The sequence below is a fragment of the Delphinus delphis genome, chromosome 7 (genome assembly GCF_949987515.2).
Source record: "Delphinus delphis chromosome 7, mDelDel1.2, whole genome shotgun sequence".
Taxonomy (NCBI): Eukaryota; Metazoa; Chordata; class Mammalia; order Artiodactyla; family Delphinidae; genus Delphinus; species Delphinus delphis.
The window spans coordinates 71,787,030-71,812,266 of record NC_082689.1 but is presented as its reverse complement, the minus strand read 5'-3'; the positions used below and the strand labels follow the sequence as shown (position 1 = coordinate 71,812,266).

Here is a 25,237-nt window from a genome sequence, read left to right as displayed (position 1 = left end):
ACATATAGAGGGGCTTCCCTGGTGGCACAGTGGTTGAGAGTCCGCCTGCCGATGCAGGGGACACAGGTTCGTGCCCCGGTCCGGGAAGATCCCACATGCCGCAGAGCAGCTGCGCCCGTGAGCCATGGCCGCTGAGCATTAGCGTCCGGAGCCTGTGCTCCGCAACGGGAGAGGCCACAGCAGGGAGAGGCCACAACAGTGAGAGGTCCGCGTACCACAAAAAAAAAAAAAAAAAAAATATATATATATATATATATATATATATATATATATGGAGGATTTATAAAGTGTGCTTCTAGAGGTATGTGTGAAACAAAATAAAACAATTTTTTCCTAAACGTTAAATTACAATTAAATCATATTCTGAAATAATTTGTATTCTGAAAATAATTTTTATATTAAGTTATAGCTTTAATATTTTTCAGGAAACTACTTAAATTTAACAAACATACAAAAGAGGGAAGTCAACTTCTAGTAATGCCTTATTTCTTCCATGAAGTATGCTTACAATAAATAATTAAAACAGCATATCAGAGCTTATTACTATTAATTTCTCAGTACTTAATATTTACATTATACTCAACCAAAGATATAATTACATTGGCAGGTACTACACATGTTACAGTGTGGTAAATTTTTATTCTTTGGGAAAAATATTTCTATGCACTCATAAACTTCGATCTACAGGGTGACACCTTTCTTATTAAAATATATGTTTATTTTATTTGAAGACTAAACCTTCTCTAGTTTTCCTAATAAGTCCAATATTCAGTATGCAAAAATGATCACAATACAATACTTAAAATAGACAAAAAAAATAGATTAGAAATAGTGTTACTTATAGAAGTACAACTTCAGATAATAATGAACTCAGCTCTCTTCAAAGATATGAATATCCTCTTTTCATTATTAACATTTAACTAAAATAAAATCAACTCTCTCCCCACCTCTCCAAGTGAAATCCACAGTAAAAAGTGGTCTGGAGTTACTGCAGTTGTCCAGTAGCTTCCTTAAACAATGCTGAGGATATCTGTGTGACAACAGTCTAAATGAATTATTGCTACTACAGTGATTTGATAATTGGTTTGGTCCCCAAGTTCTCATATATTAATCCCTCTTTAAATGGTGCCTTAGCTCAACATCATTAATCATTAGAGAAATGCAAATCAAAACTACAATGAGATATCATCTCACACCAGTCAGAATGGCCATCATCAAAAAATCTAGAAACAATAAATGCTGGAAAGGGTGTGGAGAAAAGGGAACACTCTTGCACTGCTGGTGGGAATGTGAATTGGTTCAGCCACTATGGAGAACAGTATGGAGGTTCCTTAAAAAACTACAAATAGAACTACCATATGACCCAGCAATCTCACTACTGGGCATATACCCTGAGAAAACCAAAATTCAAAAAGTCATGTACCAAAATGTTCATTGCAGCTCTATTTACAATAACCCGGAGATGGAAACAACCTAAGTGCCCATCATCGGATGAATGGATAAAGAAGATGTGGCACATATATACAATGGAATATTACTCAGCCATAAAAAGAAATGAAATTGAGCTATTTGTAATGAGGTGGATAGACCTAGAGTCTGTCATACAGAGTGAAGTAAGTCAGAAAGAAAAAGACAAATACCGTATGCTAACACACATATATGAAATGTAAGAAAAAAAATGTCATTAAGAACCTAGGGGTAAGACAGGAATAAAGACCCAGACCTACTGGAGAACGGACTTGAGGATATGGGGAGGGGGAAGGGTGAGCTGTGACAGGGCGAGAGAGAGGCATGGACATATACACACTAACAAACGTAAGGTAGATAGCTAGTGGGAAGCAGCCGCATGGCACAGGGATATCGGCTCGGTGCTTTGTGACCGCCTGGAGGGGTGGGATAGGGAGGCTGGGAGGGAGGGAGACACAAGAGGGAAGAGATATGGGAACATATGTATAACTGATTCACTTTGTTATAAAGCAGAAACTAACACACCATTGTAAAGCAATCATACCCCAATAAAGATGTTAAAAAAAAATGGTGCCTTAGACAAGAAAAATTAATAGAAGGTAACTGGATCACAGTATGGGTAAAATTATATACAGATTTGCTGAATACATGTGTAAATAACTATACATACACATTTAGAAACCTCAATCCAACAAATACTTACTGGAAACAAGTTTGAGGGCTTAAACTCCAACACTGTGAACAGACATATGTGAATAAGATAGTTTTGTCCACAAAGAGGTTACAACTGAATACTGTTAGTTAAAAACTTCTCAAAGAGTTTCATGCATAGTTTCACAGTGTTCATATTTTTAAATGAGGTAATAGCTTAAACATCTATTTTTAATAACAAAGAAAATATAACTTTCTCAATACGCAGAAAAGAATAGTCTGAGAACCCTAAATGTATATCACGTATGGTAATGAGGGACAACTGTTAAGGATGCTCATGATAACTCAATCCCTATGAACATTGGCATAGTTGCCATGAAGGTTTTGATGCTTTTTTACATTTTTTAATTTGTTAAAGAATAGAAGCATGAGGTGCATTAACAAAGAAATGAAAGCCAATAAGGACATAAAATGACAATTCAGCAAAATCATCCCAAGATCTCCACCAAATTCCTACTGCATTCATCTCATCAAAATTCTTATACAGGGCTTCCCTGGTGGTGCAGGGGTTAAGAGTCCTCCTGCCAATGCAGGGGAGATGGGTTCAAGCCCTGTTCTGGGAAGATCCCACATGCCACGGAGCAACTAAGCCCGCAAGCCACAACTACTGAGCCCACGTGCCACAACTACTGAAGCCTGCACTCCTATAGCCCATGCTCCACAACAAGACAAGCCATCATAATAAGCCCGCAGACCGCAACAAAGAGTAGCCCCTGCTCACCGCAACTAAAGAAAGCCCGTGCGCAGCAACAAAGACCCAACGCAGACAAAAATAAAAATAAAAAATAAATTGAAAAAAAATTCTTATACAGCACCTCGAAATGTCTTTATTATTTCAAAAAACCAATGTAAAGATGAAAAACTGTAATGATAATTCTCTTTAAAATGAAAAGCCTAACTGGATGCAGTTATCTTTTTCTGAATTAGGACAAAAATTATAAAACTAAACCAGTGTGGGACTTCCCTGTTGGTCCAGTGGGTAAGACTTTGTGCTCCTGGTGCAGGGGGTCCGGGTTTGATCCCTGGTGGGGAACTAGATCTCGCATGCATGCTGCAACTAAGAACTCCGCATGCCACAAGGAAGATCCCACGAGCCACAACTAAGACCCAGTGCAGACTAAATAAATAAAAAATAAAAAAAAACTAAACCAGTGTATTTGTTGATACTGTAAGAACTTCAAACATTAGCAAATGAAAGCAATTTTGAACTTTTAAACTGTTGTAACACTGTTACATTTAAACCTATGCTTAATAAACGAAATAAAAATGTCATCTAAAAATGTTGATATCACCATAGTGAAGAGTTGGAAGCAACTTGTGTCCACTGGAGGACGAATGGATAAGGAAAATGTGGTGTGTATGTGTATATATATATATATATATATATATATATATATATATATATATATATATATATAAAATGCAATATATATATTTAAAAAGGAAGGAAATTCTGACACATGCTACAGTATGGTTGAATGTCTCAAGGACATTATAAATACTAAGTGAAATAGGCCAGTTACAAAACAAAAAATATTTTATAAACCCACTAATATGAGGTACTTAGAGTAATCAAATTCATAGAAACAGCACGTAGAATGGTGGTTGCCAAGGGCTAGAGGGAGTTCTGCAAAATGAAAAAGTTCTGAGATTGGTTGCAAAACAGTGTGAATATACTTAACACTATTGAACTGTACAATCAGAAATGGTTAAGGTGGTAAATTCTATGTCATGCATTTTTATCACAGTAAAAAAAAGAAAAAACCCTCAGGTGCTTATTCAGAGGTGCCTGGCTTAAAAGTCGATAAGGTATGTCTTATATAATTAAAAATAAATTAAAATTGTGTCCCTTGCAAGGGTTTGATCACTGGTTCGGAAGACCCCACATGCCGCGGAGAAACTAAGCCCGTGCACCCCAGCTACTGAGCCTGCGCTCTAGAGCCCATGAGCCACAACTACTGAGCCCACATGTCACAACTACTGAAGCCCGCACGCTTAGAGCCCGTGCTCCACAACAAGAGAAGCCACCGAAATGAGAAGCCCACGCACTGCAATGAAGAGTAGCGCCTACTTGTCGCAACTAGAGAAAGCCCGTGCACAGCAACGAAGACCCAACACTGCCATAAATAAATAAATTTATTGATAAAATAAAATAGTGCATTTTCTACCCTTGCAAAGTACAAAAAAAGCCTTTATATATTAAAAAATTATCAAGATTAAATTCAAATGATATTATATTTATTGATGTACTGATCAAACATATAGCATTTTTACTGAAAATCAACTTATTATATGTTATACAAAAACTGATTAGAGATTATATTTCCTAAAGAGATTCATAAGACTATACATTATTATAAACAAGGTTTAAGAGACCTTAAAAATATTAAAAATGATGTAAGCAAATAAATTATAAACAGCAGCTAAAGGAAATAATAAAAGATAGTCACGGTTCTCCATCCTAGAGAGGAGCACAGTGATATTTTATTCAATTTGGGAGTGTAAGAAAGGCTTAATTGAGAAGGCAAATAAGTTTTAAGAATAAATAGTTCAATACAAGAAAATCCATCAATGTAACATACCACAGCAGAACGAAGGGGGGAAAAATGACATGAGTATCTCAACCAACACAGATAAAATGTTTGACAAAATCCACCAATTTTTCATATTAAAAAAACACTCAGAAAACTAGTAATATAGGGTAACATTCTCAACATAAGAAGGGCATTCTGGAAAACCCACAGCTAACATCATAGTAAATGGTGAAAGACCAAAAGCTTTCCTCCTAAGATCAGGAAGAAGAAAAGAACGCCTGCTTTCACCACTGAAAGATCTAAGCTCCCAGTTGAGGACCTCAGAAGATGCTATCACCGCTCAGAAATAAATCAATTCTCTTTTTACAATGACACACCCCCTTCAAAAAACAAACAAAACAAAACAAAAACAATAAACGAAACTTGCTGTGAAGACTTCCTCCAAAACTTTTAACATTTTATCTTCTTCCTACTACAGGTACACTTACAAAAATGGAAGGTAAAGGGTGAGAGAAAACAGAAGGGGAAAAGGGCAGCAGTAATAAAGAGCACCATAACGATTTTTCACCCTCCACTTAGAAGAGAAATTTGACTTTCTAGTGTATAAGTTAAATACCATTTATTTATTTTGCTATATAGCTGGAAATCATAAACTCTTTGTAAAGATTTTTTTGCAGCATAAACATTCCTGTTCAAATACTGATACCTGGCTCCTAGTATGCTTCAAAAAGCAGGATGAGGGCTTCCCTGGTGATGCAGTGGTTGGGAATCCACCCGCCAATGCAGGGGACACGGTTTGATCCCTGGTCGGGGAGGATCCCACATGCCTCGGAGCAACTGGGCCCGTGTGCCACGGCTGCTGAGCCTGCGTTCTGGAGCCCGCAAGCCACAGCTACCGAGGACCGAGCACCTGGAGCCCGTGCTCCGCAGCAGGAGAGGCCACCAAAATGAGAAGCCCACAAGCAGCAATGAAGACCCAATGCAGCCAAAAATAAACAAACAAACAAACTTATTTATTTATTTGTTTATTTTTTAAAAAAAGCAGGATGAAAATCTTTGTAGAATGAGCATTTTTATAGAATGAGTATTTTTGATGAGGCCTTTCCCACCCACAGGGATCACACCATCCTTTCTATATTCAAAAAATATTATACATATACTTCTATTGTGACATCCTCCACATATGTAATGACTGGTTTGTGTGTCAGTTTCTCCACTAGACTGTAAGCTCTCAAAGAAGAGAAGAGGGACAGTATATTTTCCATGTTTATAAACTTCCTAAGTAATTCAAAAGGAATAATGAATATCCATGAATTTCTCTTTAAGATGATAGAAACTTCTTAACTACAATAGTAATGGTATTTAATTTAGGAATAAGATGGTAGAATGTCTCTAAAAATATAAATTCATACAAAACATAAAGAATTTACAATAATGCTTTAATGTCACCAATGTAATAGACATTCCTCCTTAAAGCTTCCAATAGGAAGCTGAATGTAGTACATTTTCAAGTTAAACAAGGGATGAGGGGAAATAAAATCAACCATTATAAAGTGGCTTCTCTTCACATTAGAAAGAGTTCTAACTAGTTTCAGTGACATCTGTCTACCTCAATTCCCCAAGCTCACAGTGTCCTAGCTCCATTGGCACTGTGATTCCCAGTTCCTCAGATCCTCACGTGGCTGGCTCCTTCTGGTGATTCATTTCTCAACACAAGCACTGCCTCCTCACGGAGGTCTTCCCACACTTTTATATGTATTTTGCCCTTCATTCTACCCTGCCCCCCGTGTACGCTATCACATTTTCCTTACTTTCCCCCCTCCTTTGGAGCCCTTATCAATATTTGAAAATATTTATTTCTTTACTTCTGTTCTCCTACTAGAAAGTAAACTTAATAGCAGAAGGAACTTTGTCTTATTGACCATAGCATCCCCAACTGGTAGATGGTAGAATATGTCTGTGCTCCATAAATGTTTGTTGAATGAATGAACAAATGAATGAGTGACTGACTGAATGTGAAGCACATAATATATTGATTGACCGAATGAAAGACTCACAATCCCTACCTAGGGAATATTTTATTAGAATATTTGAGAACAAGCAACTTTCCATTTACAGCATACATCATGTCTCTTTCCTTACTGAGTATCAATACTATAACTAAGGTATACAAAACTAAAGATAATTAAATAAGAGAGAGAAAGGCAGTATATGAATTGTTTGAAGAATGTGTCTTAGAAAATCACCTCAGGGCACATACCGGCTGATTCTAGAATTCTTTTCTCCCATAATTCTGCTTCTGTCATTCAATCAGCTAACAAATATTTATTGAGCATTATGTACTTTATTTCTAAGTATATATACTCAGTTCTCTTGAACACAAATTGGTTTTATATTCTTTGAATAAATTATAGTAGAAACATTATTGTCTTTAGTTAGAGAAATACGAACCTGAAACCCAGTTACGACCATAACTAATTATGTCAACTTGGAGCAGTTACTTAACATCAATAAGTCTAAGATAAAATGATACTTGGAAACTCTCTGGCACATAATTAGCCTTCATTATTAATTCTCCCTTAAAGGACAGGAATTGAAAGGTGAAATAAATCACAAGAACGGATCAAATATACGTTTGTTCTAAAGCACTGAAGCACTCTTGTTACATCTCCACATTCAGTTCTAGCCTGCCATGAAACCTTCATTCTCCCACTGGCACCCTACAGGTCCTTTGATTACCTAATTAAAGTAATTCATACAACACTGTAAGTGACCAAAATCCTACAGGACATTTAATTTAAAAATAGGAATTTGTGGGCTTCCCTGTGGCACAGTGGTTGAGAATCTGCCTGCCAATGCAGGGGACACGGGTTCGAGCCCTGGTCTGGGAAGATCCCACATGCTGCGGAGCAACTAGGCCTGTGAGCCACAATTGCTGAGCCTGCGTGTCTGGAGCCTGTGCTCCACAACAAGAGAGGCCGCGATAGTGAGAGGCCCGCGCACCGCGATGAAGAGTGGCCCCCACTTGCCGCAACTAGAGAAAGCCCTCGCACAGAAACGAAGACCCAACACAGCCATAAATTAATTAATTAATTAATTAATTTTAAAAAAAGAACAAACCACTCAAAAGTCATAAGGAGAGTGTGTTTCCTTAAAAAAAAAATAGGAATTTGTTAACTTATATGAATTTCAAATTGTTAAAATGTATATATTGCCTATATTGTTTTCTATATATTTATCCATTCTAGTTCAATTGAACAGATTATCAACACTAAGAGGCACACTTGCATAGGCCAGTTTTTTTCATAAATATCTGCTGTGCCACTACTGGGGATAAGGCATTGTAATAGACTCTAAGGGGACTGCAAGAATTAATAAAACATAATCTATGGCTTCACTAGACTGTAAGGACTTTACCATCTAATAGTTGAAACAGCCAAACACACAAATTACCTCATATGGCAGATAAAGGCTCTATAAGAATGTTTCTGAAACTTAGGTTATGTATAAATCCTCATAAAAGGAGAAAAAAATGTATTGTGGACACATGCTGACACACTAATTAAATTATTATGTTACTGAAATACCTAGAAAAGTAAAACTATGGATAAGGATAAACTCTTCTTCTTGCTTCCAGATCTTATTCAAAAATAGTATCGAAACAAATTTACAAAGTGTGCATATAAAAGCTACAAAACTAACGGATTTCTAATTGTTATCAATATGATGTTTTTGCTAAAATAAAATCATTGTACTCAACATGAATATGGTATTGACTGCTAATTAGTTTCCAGTTACCTTTGAGTTTGGCATGTGTATCTTATGGTCTAGCATTCGCTGAACAATTTAATATTCCACCATTTCTTTCTACTCAAATTACTACAAAGCTATAATTTAGTTCACTCTGATGTCAACTGGCCTTCAGTTGGTACAAATGAACCATTTGTACATATCAAATCTATTTTTGTTCTTTTCTTATTAAACTGACATAATTAAATACAATCATTGCCCTGAAAGTCGATGACAGTGACTGTTTATAAGGTAAGCATCCCGGATGATCCAAGAATATTTCTTTTACATTAATGTTGAACTTTGTAAATTCTTATAGCAAACTCTCTCTCTCCCCCACAGAGAATATATCTACATACTCAGGAGGTCCAAGGACTCCAGTGTTGAAGAACAATGCTGTGATAGAAATAACAAATACTAGACAGGCAGAAATGATGGGGAGAGTAATTCCAACTGCAGAGGTTTCATGGAAGAGGCAACATTTGAGGGGAGCTATGATATTTAAGTTTAGTGCCAAGTGTGTATGATCGACACTGAACATATGAAACAAACGAGTAAAAAAAGACACAGGAATTTTCATTGGTAAAGGCAATAAAGAGACAATAATTATGAATTTTATGAACAAAAGTTGAGGACATTTTCCTAAGAAAGAAAATCAGATAATAAAATTGCAAGTATTATAAAAATAAGTGGCATACTTTGAACATGGAAAAGTTTACACATACTATCTTATATTATGATGGAAATGTACCTACTGATGCAATGTTTTTTAAATGTTTTTTAAATATACTCACATAAGGAGAGCATCAGGAATATTTGTATTAGTCAGATTTTTTTAAACATCTATGACATGCTAATTTTAGGTATCCTTTTTTTTTGCGGTATGCGGGCCTCTCACTGTTGTGGCCTCTCCCGTTGCGGAGCACAGGCTCTGGATGTGCAGGCTCGGCGGCCATGGCTCACGGGCCCAGCTGCTCCATGGCATGTGGGATCTTCCCGGACTGGGGCACGAACACGTGTCCCCTGCATCGGCAGGCGGACTCTCAACCACTGTGCCACCAGGGAAGCCCCTAGGTACCCTTTTGATGCAATAAAATAAGAATTTTTCCATTTATATCAAAATATTTTCTCCTCCAGTTTTTCATTTGTGTATTTATAGAAAAGGAATGAAGAGTCAAATATCATAACCCCATAACTCAGTCTATAACACCCTCTTCTCATCCCTAAAAACAGTTTCTGTAGACTGTACTTGTAGTTTATCTACTCCTTGACTAACATTTCAATGAATGTACATCTCACAGCAGATGTATGCATGGTGTTCTAGAAAGTGTGAGGGGAAAAGAATAATGTATTAACCAGATTAACTTTCAAGTCACTTTAATTCATAAAATACTGACCTAGTGGTCTAGGTGCTAGATTCTTTGCTGATTACAATTAAAAAACACCAAACCAAATTAGAAAATTAGTTTTTCTTTTATATTCTCTCATGCCTCTACAATTATCTCTAAGATATATTAAGGTTACTGTATTTTCTATTTTTAGGCAGATTTATTAAATAGTAGCTCATTTAGAGTTTTCAGATAAGAAGTAATCTTTAAACCAAATGAGTGTGTAACATTATATACTTTTACTTGTTCAGAGAAGTTCAGTTGGGTCTCTGCAGCAGGGTGTCATTTCTATCTATAGGTACTCATACTAAGAACACCATGCATGCTTTTAGCTGCATTAATGTTAAAACAGTGCAACTTTTTGGTGAGGTGCAATAGGAGATGGAGGTTTCTTTTATCCAAATATACACTTAGGAATAGCAATGGAAATTTGATTTGTATGAAGTAATTTAAATGGCTACTATACACTAACTTTGAAGATACTCTTCACAATTCAGACTCTAGAAAACAAAATGTTTACTAGTTTATAACTTTAAGATATTAGATTTTTTAATTTAATATTTTAGATGTATTCATTGGCATAAAATATGGAAATTCTTATATAGACTTTACTTCTGGTTTGATCACTGTTACTATATTTTACCAAAGATATTTTAAATTTGACTATAACGCTCTTTTTGGTATTAGAAAAGTAGAAAAATAAAGGTCAGACAACATATAGCAGACTTGTTCTTAAATGGTTGATTTCTGTACTTTCCAAATAATGACTTAACTACCACACTGGGAAAGACACTTGACTCTTCTGAGTCTCAGTTTAGCCATCTGTAAAATGTAATAATATGTCTTCTAAAATTGTTAAAGGCTCAAATAGAAATCACCTAGTATCTTAATCCGTGAATAAATAAATAATAGTTTTGTTCTTCCTTCCTAAAAGCTTGTATAAAAATGTATTTCTTTTAAAAATATTTAATGGTAAAACCATAAGTAATATTAAAATTATTAACATTAAAAGAAACTTCGCTAGGTACTTAGCACTTACCAAACTTCTTGGTTTGTAAATTCCTATAAGATCTGACCTTTAGGCTCATTTACTTACTCAAATTTTACATTTCAACAATATTTAACTAAAATAGTTGCATGTCCCTGAACATATGTTGTTTCCAATCTATATGCCTATTTTCTTTCTGGATTCTCTTCTAACTCATATCTCAAAAATCTAGCCTAAATGTCTCCCCTCTCTTTAGAGATTTCCCTAGTCTCCTCTCCTAGACAGAGTGAGTGAATTATTTCCTTTTGTATTCTCCTCCTAAAATTGAAGCTATCAAAAAAGTGACAAGAGTCCAAGAAAAATAAATGAAATGTAAACAAATCAAAGACATTTAAACAATGGCATAAACTTTGTAAAATTATCTTGATGTAATCAGGATTAATTTTGGTCATGAGTGACAGAAAGCCAAAACTCAAGTGTCTTACAAGATAGAAGTTTATCTCACTCAAGTCATAGGTCACTGCGGGCAGGGTGACATCCTGAAGTTATCAGGGACTTTCCATCTTATTGCTTTGCCCATTCTTAGCTTGTGGTTTCCACTCATTGTCCAGTTATCATGCCCACATCTCAGCAAGCATGGAGGATGGGGGAAAAATAGGGTATGCCCGCCTTCCTTTAACAATACTTTCTGCAAGGTGCACACAGTACTACTGCTTATGTATCTCTAGCCAAAACTTAGTCACATGAGCACATTTAGCTGTAAGAGAGACTGAAAGTGATACTTTTATTCCAGGTAGTCGTAGGCTGGGAACAAAACTAGTAGACGGAGAAAATTGATATTAGGGTACAACAATCAGTCATTGCCATGCTTGTTTATATCTTATCTGTGGTAGGTACCTAACTGACATTTAAAATTTACTATCTAACACCAATATTTCTAATAGTGTGTACACCGTAAAATTATATAGTAATTTCTTCTAAATTTGAATTTTTAAGTTAAATATTTCTATTGGTAGACATAAATCTCTATGAAATTTAAATAATATTCACAATAAAATTACCAAAGGAAAAAAAGAAATTTTAATAAAAACAGGAAAAGCCACTTTATTTTAAAAGTTGCTTTGTAACAAGTTACTAAATATGAAGCAAAATGTTAAATAAGAATATTTAAAATAAAATATAGCCACTGTATTAATAAAATTACATATAAACAAAACTGCACATAAGCAAAATTGCACGAATACTCTCAGAGAAGATAGAGGATTTGGGGAGATGCGAGAAGAAAAAAGTCTATGAGTTACTTTATTATACTTCCTACAAATGCCATTCAGAGATTTTTAATCAATTAAGAGGTGATCATGAAACAGAAGTAAAAATTATAATAGAATAAAGCAAAACCAGGTTTGGATCAAGATCTCACACTATGTGACTTTGGGCAAGTAACTTTACAGATAGATGATGATGACTATGACAAGGGGTCAACAGAATTTACCATGTCAGCCTCTGTGCTGCACTTTTATTATAAGCATTTTAAAATTTAATATTCACAACACTCCTGAAGTATAAACACTACTCTGCTTTAGAGAGAAAAAAACTGGATCTTAGACTATGTAACTGACTTAAGATCAAAACAGCTATATAAATATTACAGCACAAACTTAAAGGTTTTTCTGACCCAGTTCCTCTTCTTAACCATTATGCATGTTACTTCCCTTCAAATTCTCTGGATGTTGGTTTTCTCATCTGTTATATAAGGGGAATGTAGCACAACCTAAACTTTTCTAAAGTTCATTCTGGCCTTTTAAGATATTTGTATTCTAGTAAGGTCTGACTCTCCCCACCCCGAAAAAAGCACATTGTATCAATAGATCTAATCAGCCTCCTTGCTGGAACTTATGTAAGTCAACAAAGTTATCATTACTATATGTAATGTAGAAACTAAAAATCCATACATTAAAACGTACAAATGAAAGGATCACAATGTGTAAGTAAGGTAAATTTGGATATATCCCTGATCTTTATAGTTGATGTCCTACCCCTCTCATATCAATAAAGGAGTAAACTATAACATTAAACAAGTAAGAGGGAAGAAAGGTAACTAATACTTATAAAAATCCTTTTAAATATATGCATAAATCATCTTCTGCAGATACTGAGGCACAAAGAGGCTGACTTGCTAAAGGTCATATACACAGTATACAGCGGCATCAGTACTTGAACTCGCTCTGGTTCTAAAACCTATGCCCTTTCCTAACTACCCTGCTTCCCATGGTTCAATTTTGGATATGCATGTATTAATATTCTTGTTTCAATTTTAATATAAGAAAACTAAAGATACTAATTAATTTAGTTCTTTCTGGGGTATTTATGATTACTAGCAACATTTGCTAAATACTCATTTGCTCAATTGGAAAATACATATTAAAGTATGCAGAATACAAGGGAATATATGTTATCAGTTACATAAGAATAATAAAAATTAAGCATCACCAAACTACTAAGGAGGGAGAATCACTTTCAATTAGGATGATTAGGGAAGGCCTCAAAGAGATGATTACAGGTATACAGGGCATTAGAAGGGAGGTTTGATTTCATCAGGAGAAACAAAAGACTGAAAAGGAAAAAGAATATTCTAGGAAAAGGGAATGACATGAATGTAAGTATGGAGACAAAATGTATACTCAAGGTGGAGTATGTAGTTCACATTGTATAGAATGTAGGGTTCTTCTTCTTGAATAATAGGATATTTGTCTGGGAAATATGTTAGAGCCAAACTGAGGAGGGGTCTTGAATACCAAGTTAGAAAGCCTTAATTTGAACTTATAAGAAATGGAAAGTCACTATACATCTTCAGGTAGAGACATAAAAGAATCAGAGCAACGCTTTAATAAAGTTCAACTGAGGATCACATATAGGCTTCAATAGAATTGATGATGGCCAGGAGGAAAAGAGATCATTTAGAAGATCTTGACACTTCAGAGAAATGTAACATAAGGAGTAAAAAGAGAAATTCTCCTGAGTTCTGAAGAAAAAAATACACAAGGTATATATTATATATGAATACTCCAGCTCCAGCTCTGAAACAATCTATAATAGCCCCTTCCTAACCACAGCATTCTACTCTTTTAGTTCTTTATCATCTCATTTCACCAGCTTATCTACCTCTGACCAGTCCTTTCTCCATTTTCTCTGAATATATCAGCCCTTCTCCCTGGCCTCATTTTATTCCAGTCCCATGGTCAACACTTGAACTACTCTCTCAATGCCCTCAGCCTGAATCAGTGATGAAATCTACCCTCTTCTTGACACAAGGAGCTAGAGAAAGCCTCACAACCCGTACATTATTACACAGGGTTTCTACTATCAGTCACTTATGAAACTCTCAAATGAATACTTCTTAATTTTTAACTTATTTAACATCTGATAATATTGAACACCACCTCTCTTCCTGAAATTCTTGAATTCAGAACAGTTGCAATTAAGTGTTCCCTTAATATTACCCTAAAAATGTACTGAGAGTTAGCATTTTTTAATTAAAAAAAACCACCTTTTTCATCCAATGCTAATTTTAACTTCCTTGATTATAAAACATTAGATGCAAAACAGAAGGTTACTACAGAAATATGTTAATATTTTGTTGTAAACCATTCAGTTAGGGCAATAAAGTTCTGATTAAGAAAAAACAAACAAGCAAAGAGCAACAAATCAGAGATAGCTAAAATTCTCCCTTAGGAAAATGAACATGCCATATACATCTGTAGACTCAATGATGATGATAAAGCCTTTAAAAATAGAATAGAATAAAAGTTGTCTCTTGCCTCTCTGAAAAATGTTAAATGTACCAGTTTTCCAAAAAAATATTAAAACATTAAGGTTTTATATACACGGAATAACATTTCTGATAATTACTGCTTCTAATGAACAATTAAAACGGGATTTAAGAAGCAGATTAACTGAGTAAATAATTTACTCAATTTTTTTCCTCTGTTACTTAAAAGGAGTTTTCAAAAATGCTGTAAAATTTCATTACTGCAATTCAGATTTTAATAGTTAGAATTTTCTAATAATGTAGATCAAGGCCTTGGATAAAAGTTTTTCTTTAAGTAACATATTACCTTATACACAGTAGAAATTAACACTTTAAATAAAATTAAAGCGGAAAAGTTCAGTTTCTTAAGAGAACTATCCTTTTTCAACAACTCTCCATATTTGGAAGACTGTTTATAAATCATTTAAATATCAATGAAAAATTTAATCAAGAAGTCTAAGAATCCTTTCAATGCTGTTTTCACAGTCTTTCCTTAATATGTGATTAGTCCCAAGTAATTTTATTTTTGTAATTTTTTTCCTAATGTGAAGTCACCTTAAATGTTTCATGCCATATTTTAATAAAAACAAAAACTAAAAAAGATGATGTTCAGATTATGATTCACACTGAAATATGTTAGTATAATTAGGCATATAATTTCAGTTATAAATTAAGTGTATTTTTCATTTAAAATGTTTTAAAATCATTTAAAGAAGTATTTAAATAAGTAGAGTGTGAGGTGTGAATCATTAAATGTAAACATTCATTTGGCTCTTGAAAGGAAGAACAACAATCTAAAATCATAAATATTTTCTAACTTAATTCTCATTCTCAGAGAAAACAAAACATCCTTAAAAGCTTAATTATCATTTTAGTCTTACTGTGATCAATGTGGTCAATCTTGTGACATAACTGTTGAGAAATCTGCAATAAAAAAACAGAAATAGCATTCAGCTGAATCATACTTGAGTAAGTGATTTCAGAAACTAAAAAGTTTGTTTAGAATATTTGTCTTTCTTGATGCCATAAGTCATATTTAAATTAATCTAAAATTGTCAGGAAAAGTACAATTGGCATGACACAAATAAGCCTAAAACACCTGGAGTTTATTTATAGGTCATTATTTATTATAGTATGGTAAAATATGTTTTGTTATAATCAACAACACCCCAGGGTTAACGTAATATAACATATTAGTAAATAAACTATAGGTCATTTGGGTTAGTTTTATTTGTTTTCAAATATTTACCGAGAGGAGAATCACAGTGTCTTAAATATACTACAGAACAAAAGACAGCCAGGTATTGTTTACCTTTTTCTCTATGATTAGATTAGCAGTGTAGTCTATGGCCAGAACATGATCTACTTATTATCAATTAATAGGAGAAATTGCTTCATGCTATTCCTTATGAACAGTGTCAAAACTATTAAAGATTGAAAATATAATTGGAAAGGAACTATATACTATAAACCCAGGGAAAGTTATAAGTTAAACTATTTCCTAAGCTGTATATGGGTTAGAGTTCTTATTCCTGTCAAATCTAAGCTTTTAGAAATTTCTTAATTAACAAGGTATGATTTAATTTAAGGTGAACTTTAAAATGTTTAGTGTTAAAAATTAATACAATGTTAATGGTGTTTTAAGATTCATAATTAGCTTTCATGTGTTATTTCATCAGATCCTCATAACAATTCCTTCAAGAAGTGGGAAAGAGGTATTTCTCATTATATACTCAGGAAAATAGATATTGGAGAGGATACATGACTTGTCCAAGCACACAGAACTGAGTTTTCCTTGGTTCCTTTTTTATCTCACACCTCCCATCCAATCTATCCTGCCAACCATTCTTCCTCATTCTATCCTTAATTCAAAACACTTATTACTGCTTTTTACCTCACTAGTTCAAGATATTGCTCTCCAATATTACTATTATAGTCTCCCTACTTCTATTCTTAACTTAGCAACAAATATATTAGCTCACAACACTCCCTTACTCAAAACTGTCCAAAGGCTTTTCCATCACGTAAGATAAAATCCATAATACCTACCATGGCCTATTAGTCCCTCTGTCACCTGGTCTCCTGACTACATCTCCTGTCACTCTCTCTCTACTATGTTCCAGTCACAGTGACCTTTTTGATACTCCCCAAACATACCAAACTTGTCCCTCTTCAGGGCCTTGACATTTGCTGATCTCTCAGCCTGCAGGAACTGTTCCCCATATCTTTGCAGGACTGGCTTTCTCATTTCTTTCAGGTCTGATAACAAATGCCACCTCCTCAGAGAAGCCTTCTCTTCTCACCAGAGACTGTTTTCAGCTGTAAGCTGCATGAGAGATCACTGGAGCACTAGTATAACAGCTGGAATCCAACAACTACTCAAGAAAGAGCTGCTGAATGAATGAGTGAACAATTACTTACTGATTCCCTACCGCATCCAGCACTATGCCCAGAGGGATATATAAATAAAAATGCTTACAATTTCTATTTAAGGAAAATATGCATTAACAACTTTGTATACATTTTAAAAAGTCACTGTAGGGAGATTTTGGGAAGCTCAAGAAAAAAAAAAAAGGCAAAGCGGGGTTGGTGTGAAAGTGGTTGTAGTGAGTTAACAGATGTGATACAATGAGGGTCTGGATAGTGCAGATGAGTACAGAGAGAATGGGAAACCCAAGATACATCTTACATGGAGAAACAAGAGGACTTCATGCTAAATTAAGTACAGGAACGAGGACAGCAGAGAAAGATTACCAGGGACACAATGAAAGAAACCTGTAGTGGTAGGGTGAAGTGACTTTTATTTTGGACAGTAAGTCAGTCCAGTGTTACCACAGGCTATTCAAATGGAGATGCTTCTCAACAACGGGTAGATATTGCGATTTAGAATAGTCCAAGGTTTAAAAATCAGTCATATAAAAAGTACAATTCAAGCCAAGAGAGTTTACCAAGGTAATGAATATAAAGAAAAAACAAGACTATCCAACAGAATTTGGGGGATACCTATAAATAAGGCTCATGGGAAGCAAGAGAGGTGACACTGTACGGTGTTTTGTTATGTTTTAAGTCCAAGAGATAGAGAAATGGAAAATACACTGAAGGCGAAAGAGGAAAGATTTCTAAGGAGGAGAACGTGTTAGCTTTAAATGATGCATGGAGGTATAAAAGAATATAAGACCGGAAACTTATTCTCTCCAAATTATCTGTTCCCACCGTATCAGATCAGATCAGAAAAAGCCTACATAGATGGAATGCATTACTCTCTGTGTCCAAAGACCTGCCTTCAGTGAACTCCTTCCTAGCATTATGCTTTCAACTTCAATCAATACAAAAAAAAACAGGCTTGTGATGGTAAAGAGTCAATAAAAAGGCTTGTGAAAGAACCAAATATACTTTCTATAAAACTCTGTAATTTAAAAAGCTATTAAATATTTTTAAATACTTACATTCAAATAAAATAAGTAACTGAATAAAAAGATAAATGTTCCATTTTATTTTTTATTTTCTTGGACAAAAACAAGATAATTAAGACTAAATTTATAATTTAAAATGCATACTTGATTTAAAGCCCTAATCCTTAGAGTATAAAAACCTTGTAAAGGCATTCCTGGGCTTCCCTGGTGGCGCAGTGGTTGAGAATCCGTCTGCCAATGCAGGGGACATGGGTTCGATCCCTGGTCCGGGAAGATCCCACATGCTGCGGAGCAACTAGGCCCGTGAGCCACAATTACTGAGCCTGTGCTCTAGAGCCTGTGAGCCACAATTACTAAGCCTGCATACCGCAACTACTGAGGCCTGTGTGCCTAGAGCCTGTGCTCCACAATGAGAGAGGCCACCACAGTGAGAAGCCCACACACTGCAAGGAAGAGTAGCCCCCCGCTCGCTGCAACTAGAGAAGGCGCGCGCGCAGCAACGAAGACCCAACACAGCCAAAATAAATAAATAAATAAAATAAATTTATTTAAAAAAAAAAAAGGCATTCCTTCATCATGGTAGTAGCAATTTTTACACATAACTTACTGGATATTTGCAAATGCATGAGAAAAAAAAATACATGAAATTAAGACGACACTAGAGGTTAAAGTCAGACAAATCTTAGGGCTTCTCATAAAAATCCTGGGTGGCTTTTACAATGAAAAGGTAATTCTTTAAAATCATCTTGAAACTAGGAAATATATTCAAATTAGACATATAAAAAGTAATATTACATTTTATGAAAACATAATTCAACTAATGTATTGGTTATATACTTTTCCCCCACCAGACACCATCTTAGTAAATATGCACAGAGAAAATCTCAACTATATTTACCAGTTTACCAACCATATTTACTATGTTTCCAGTAATTAGCATGTAACTATCTCTATTTTTCTTCTTCCTCTGCCCCCAAATGGAAAAAGTCTTTCCTTATCTAATCAATTTTAGCATACTCAAGACTTCACCTTCACTTGACAACCTTACATAAGTTTCAATATATACAACGTAAGGATATTTATCCCTACCAAGCTTATTGAAAAGGTTCAAAGGAATAAATGAATAAAAAATTTACTGGCTTTTTCTCACTCTATTCAATCTGAACATGAAAATATATGCTAATTAACCCTAAAATTCATTTAAAGTAATAGTCACTAAAATATTTAATCATTAATTCATATACCAGTTTAATGTTTTCTCTGTGTTCTATGCTCATTTCAAGGTGTGGTTATATAATAAAAATTCTCTCTAAAATTTACATATGAAAAGTAATCTCATAAACCATATGCTACTGGTAGGCTATTTCAGTGTTGCAATCTTGGATTGTAGACATGGAAATTCTGTCTTTATCATTCACTTTTTAGAGAATCACAAGTATGCACAATTTGGCATACATTTTTAAGGTTAATAACAAACTTTATAAAAATCTAAACATGCTTCTACCATCATCTAGCTATTTCAAATCCTGTCTATTATTATTATTATTTTTATTACTTGGGGAAATTACTTGGTAGGAAAAAAATCACATGCTTCAATAAGCAATACTTTAGGGGGGAAGGATACTTGTAAATAATAGGAATCTATAAAACCGGAGAAACTGGTAAAAATGTGATCTACCACTAATGGAATACATATAAATATTCATGGGATGTGGGTCCCACAGATAAGGGAAGCCTGACTGTACTATGCTGCTTTATATAAGAGACTTGTGCATCTACTGATTTTGGTACCTGTGGCAGGTCCTAGAATCAATCCCCCACTGATATCAAGGGACAACTCTATTCTATACAGAGCCGTGCAATGGAACTTAATGCAATAATGGAAAAGTTTACTATCTGCACTGTCCGATACCCAGCCCATAGCCAAATGTGGCTACTGAGTACTTGTAATATGGTTAGTGTGATTAAGGAACTGACTTTTAGATATTAACTAATTTAAATTTAAGGATCCACATGTGGCTAGTGACTACCGTATTAGCGCAACTAGGCATTTCTGAAACTATACTAAGATCAAAGTGTAAATGATCCTCCTAAAATATTTGAAAATTTATTTTCTCTATTTTTTTTAGACATAGGGAAAAAACCGTCAACTGTGTTGGGCAGAATATGTTCCATTCAGGAACAGTGCTCCAAATTTGGAGGGAAATTATTTTATCTTCAAATAACTTTCAAGTTTATGTTGGGTGGAAAAGAAGGTTTACTTTATTGCAGAATTCTTAATGTACCATAGTGCTTATAAGAGGAAGTAGTCTTAGATTTTGGAGAACTGAGTTTTAAATCTCTTTAAATTTAAATCTAAATCAGCTGGGTAGAAGTGGTTTACTTCATTTATTCATGCACTGTTATGACTAAAACCTCAACAGAACTTAGCAAAAAAAGAAATTTATTTTATTAACAATTTTAATAGTTCTGATCCTTGGGAACCTCTTTTTCCAACAATTATTTTCCCTTTCTTATTATGTTTTAAGAAAAAAACATGAGCAAGCTTTAACAACAAGACAAGAGTTTTATTTAACTAAGCACGTAATACGGTATGTATGAAAGAAGCCTGCCGTCTAGTCTAGAGTAGGCATATAAATAGAAGACTTTATATAACATTAATATAAGTTTTGTTAAGCAGTTTTGTCAAATTATAAAAGCACCAATCAATTTAGATACTTTATCTACAAGCAACAAAGCTCTAAAGTGATAGAAATCATTTCCTGACCCATACAAACAGTTGACTATGTTGGTGTCTGGCTAAAAGTTGTTTTTCTGATTTCATGGGGGGAAGACATCGAAGGAAAGAAAACAGGCAGCTTGAATGGATAGTTCCAATTCCACGCAGTATTTTGGTGCATAATACTCACTGAATGCTTTCTGTCCTCAGTTTCACCTGTAGGTCTAAGCAGGGTATTCAGTAAAATATTAGATGTGCATCTTCCCTTAATGTTCAGAGAAGCTGTGAAGGCCAGAGTTCCAATGATTCCTGCCACTGCACATTAATCCATGCAAATTAATCCAATCCCTACCAGATACCAAGGGACGACTGTAATTCAACACCTGCTGTTAGAAAATAACCAGAGCCCACTATCTAAACTAGAGATACCCAGGAGAAGTGTCCCAAGAGAAGCCTCCCAAGAGAAGCCTCCCAAGAGAAGCCTCCCAAGAGAAGTCTAGAAATAAAACAAATGATAGTCTCTCATTTTAAAACACCAAACTTTGTCATATCACAACCTAAAACAAAGTGAGCTTCCCCTTAAGAGAACTGCTTTAAGTATTAAAGAAAACCAAAAGCAGAAACAAAAAAGTTGTACATCTCTTTAAGTTCTTAAAGAGATGATTTACCACGATTCTAACTTTTTGCCACTCTTTCCAAACTACTACTCTCTTCAGCTAAACTACTTCATACTAAACTACTAAATACTACTTCTGGTAAAACCAAATATAAACAGATAGCATTTAAAAAAGCACTTCTTGGAGAAAACTGTAATTTGAAAAGATACATGCACCCCAATGCCCATAGCAGCACTATTTACAATAGCCAAGACACGGAAGCAACCTAAATGTCCATCTATAGATGAATGGATAAAGAATATGTGGTACATATATACAACGGAATATTACTCACCCATAAAAAGAAATAAAATAGGGACTTCCCTGGTGGCACAGTGGTTAAGAATCTGCCTGCCAATGCAGGGGACACGGGCTTGAGCCCTGGTCCAGGAAGATCCCACATGCCGTGGAGCAACTAAGCCCATGCCCAACAAATACTGAGCCTGTGCTCTAGAGCCTACGAGTCACAATTACTCAGCCTATATGCCACAACTACTGAAACCTGCACACCTAGAGCCCGTGCTCTGCCACAAGAGAAGCCACTGCAATAAGAAGCCTGCGCACTGCAACGAAGAGCTGCCCCTGCTCGCTGCAACTAGAGAAAGCCTGTGCGCAGCAACAAAGACCCAACGCAGCCATAAATAAATAAATAAATTTATTTATTTATTTTTTAAAAAAAGAATGAAATAATGCCATTTGCAGAAACATGGATGGACCTAGAGACTACCATACTAAGTGAAGTCAGACAAACATGATATCACTTATATATCTATATAAGTGGAATCTAAAAAAATGATACCAATGAACTTACTTGCAAAACAGAAATAGACCCATAGACATAGAAAACAAACTTATGGTTACCAAACAAGAAAGAGGGGAGAGGGATAAATTAGGAGCTTGGGATTAACAGATACACACTAGTATATGTAAAATAGATAAATAAGGTCCTACTGTATAACATAGGGAACTATACTCAATATCTTGTAATAACCTATAATGGAAAAGAATCTATATGTACACTTTGCCGTACACCAGAAACTATCACAACATTGTAAATCAACTATACTTCAATAAAAAATAAATATAAAATAAAACAGTACTTCTTGTATTATCAGTGATTTTACATTTCTTATAAAATTATATTTCCATAAATTACCAAAATATATCAATAATTTCACTATCCTTACTACAAAAAGCTGTCATTCCCTCAAAATATATCATATCCTTTACTTGCAACACTTGTCCTTACTGTTCTGTGTGATTGAAACTTCTCTAGAAGAGTTATAATTCCCACAGGTTAACATACAAAATTTTTAGACAACTAACATAAGCTTTACTACAATGAAGTTTAGCTAGAGCTCAGATGGCAACTTTATAATTTTGCTGATAATAAAAACCACGCAAACAAAGCACAACTGGCTATTAAACTTGGTGAATTGTTTTTTAATTTCAGTATATATAAAGCTGTGTGTTTTTCTAAAGTTTACCACCCTATTCTTCCAACACTAATTAGTACCTCTCAAAATCTTTACTCCCTCTTCATGGGTTTCTGCTTTAGAGCCATAAATGGGTATCCAGTAGAAGAAGAAAGTGGTAGCACTGTCAAGAGGTGTTGAAACACTCTTGAGGCTAATATATACACAATATCCAAAAATGAACTAATCACTTAGATGAAGTAATATAATGAAGGGCTTCATTTGAGAAAAATTATATGCTGTTTTGGCTGTATTTTTATTTCTCTAACTATAAGTTTTTTAGGGAATTCAACTCAAATTGTAGCAATAGAGAGGTAAAGCCTTTAGGAATTACTATTAACTAAACTAAAATACATTATTTGAATATAAATTTTGGGGAAATTTTAGTTTTTATCTAAATTAGAGTCCATCTCAGTCTTGTCAACAAATGCCAAACGAATAATTTGCCACTGATAAGACTGCCTTGTAAAAAACCCCCTTACTCAAACAGGCTAGCAATCAAGACAAACACAAAGCTCGTAGTTTTATAAAGCTTTCATGTACCATAGCTAAAAGACTTAAATGAAACTATTCCACTCCAAACCTTCAAAGATCCAATTCAGATTACGGCTATGAAGACTTGGTGAAGCAATTAAGCAATCTAACAACATACAATCAAAAAATATATATTTCATTAGATATAACAAAGTTGCCATCACTAATAAATACTAGATTTCAGATAATACACATTTTACTCTTTTCTATTAAAAGAACTTTGCTATGAATATTTAGGGATATTAAGTAATCATTACTACTATTTTACTTTTCCTGAGAATTCTTAGAATGATTTCATCATAAAAAAGAAATCTGGTCTAATGCTTCCAACAGGGACTACATTACCCTGGTCCACTTTCAAAATTTTGGCATACATGCATAAGATACCTTAGGCAATCTCTTAGTACATCAGTTTGCCATGCCATAATTATCTACTTCACAAGGATGTTGTGAAGTTTTAGTTAATTATGCTTATAAAATTTTTTGAGGTATACAGATGAAAGAGAGGTGTAAGGCTCAGATCCAATTATTTGCTATGTACTTGATGAAAAAAAATGCCACTTAAAAGCATTTATTAGTGATAACATGGATGAGATGGAGAAGACTTGGGTAGGAATAAGTTTGGTGATGGCGATAGTGATAGTGTTAAGAAATCAAGAATTTGGTTTTGGCAAAGTACCCAAGTGAAAAGTTTCAGAAAAAAACATGACATGATTGCCTGTGACAATGCTGCTGGGAAAACACTTAACCTAAGGACTGAGAAATGACCATTGGATTTAGCTAGATAAACTTCACTGGTGCCCAGGACACGAATGTTGTCATCAGAGTGGTGTGGACAAAAGCACTGAATAGGATAAGTAAAGCAGAGAAAGTGCAATGAGGATGTAGAAGCAGCATATATGGAAAACTCTTCGAAAGGGTTTGCTATAAAAAACTGTAGAGAAACAGCACTGTAGCTTGAGGGGGATGTGGGACCTTGAAAGGTTTTTGTATTAAGATGGAGGAATACTACAGCATGTTTATATGCTGATGAGATGGATTTAGGGAAGGAAAAAATGCTGATGGGAAAATTACAAAAGCAAAATCAATGATTACTAAGCACTTAATAAATGTATAAATCTGTCCTTGCTGCTAGAAATGCAAAGATAATAAAGACATGAACTAATTTAATAATTCTATGGAAACTATATTAAAAATGATAGGGGAAAATACCACATATAATTAAATTAAAAATCCTTTAGAAACATTATTTTGTAATAGAGGCTGCCATGTTAAAAATATGAAAGCAATGTTGACATATTTTATGATGTGACAGCAATGTCCTTCTAAGCTATACACATGCAGCGGCACAGTATAAAAATAATGCCATACACAGCTCTTATTTGATTATGCACAGTGGGGCTTAAATAGGATTAATGTTAGACAAAAAGTACAGCCAGCAATTTCAGAAAACATCTCCACCATATTTTCCCTTTTCCCTCCTCTGTACTGACTGACCTATTTCCACTTTTGGATTTCCAGCACCATCCTATTCTATAACTTATCACCCTATTCAAAACAGAAAGCAATTCATATTATCAATCATTATATTGATATTATCAATCATTTTATACAATTATCAATCATTTATACAAATGTTTATCAATCATTTATACAAATGTTTATCATTTCCAAAGTTCCATTCTTTTTGCTTATTACTTCCTACCATTTTCCCCTGCCTCCTTAAAAAAGTTAAAACTTAGATAGTTATAAGGA

At 34.5% G+C, this 25,237-nt stretch overlaps 1 protein-coding gene across 20 annotated transcripts in view; it reads right to left on the bottom strand.

Moving 5' to 3' along the window:
- BAZ2B (bromodomain adjacent to zinc finger domain 2B) overlaps nt 1-25,237 on the bottom strand; it is a 382,464-nt gene that overhangs the window by 186,163 nt on the left and 171,064 nt on the right. For all 20 annotated transcript variants that reach the window (XM_060016702.2, XM_060016712.2, XM_060016708.2 and 17 more), the window contains one exon: nt 15,567-15,609. The gene's annotated coding sequence lies outside the window, so the exon portion shown is untranslated. The remainder of the gene's footprint in view (nt 1-15,566; nt 15,610-25,237) is intronic.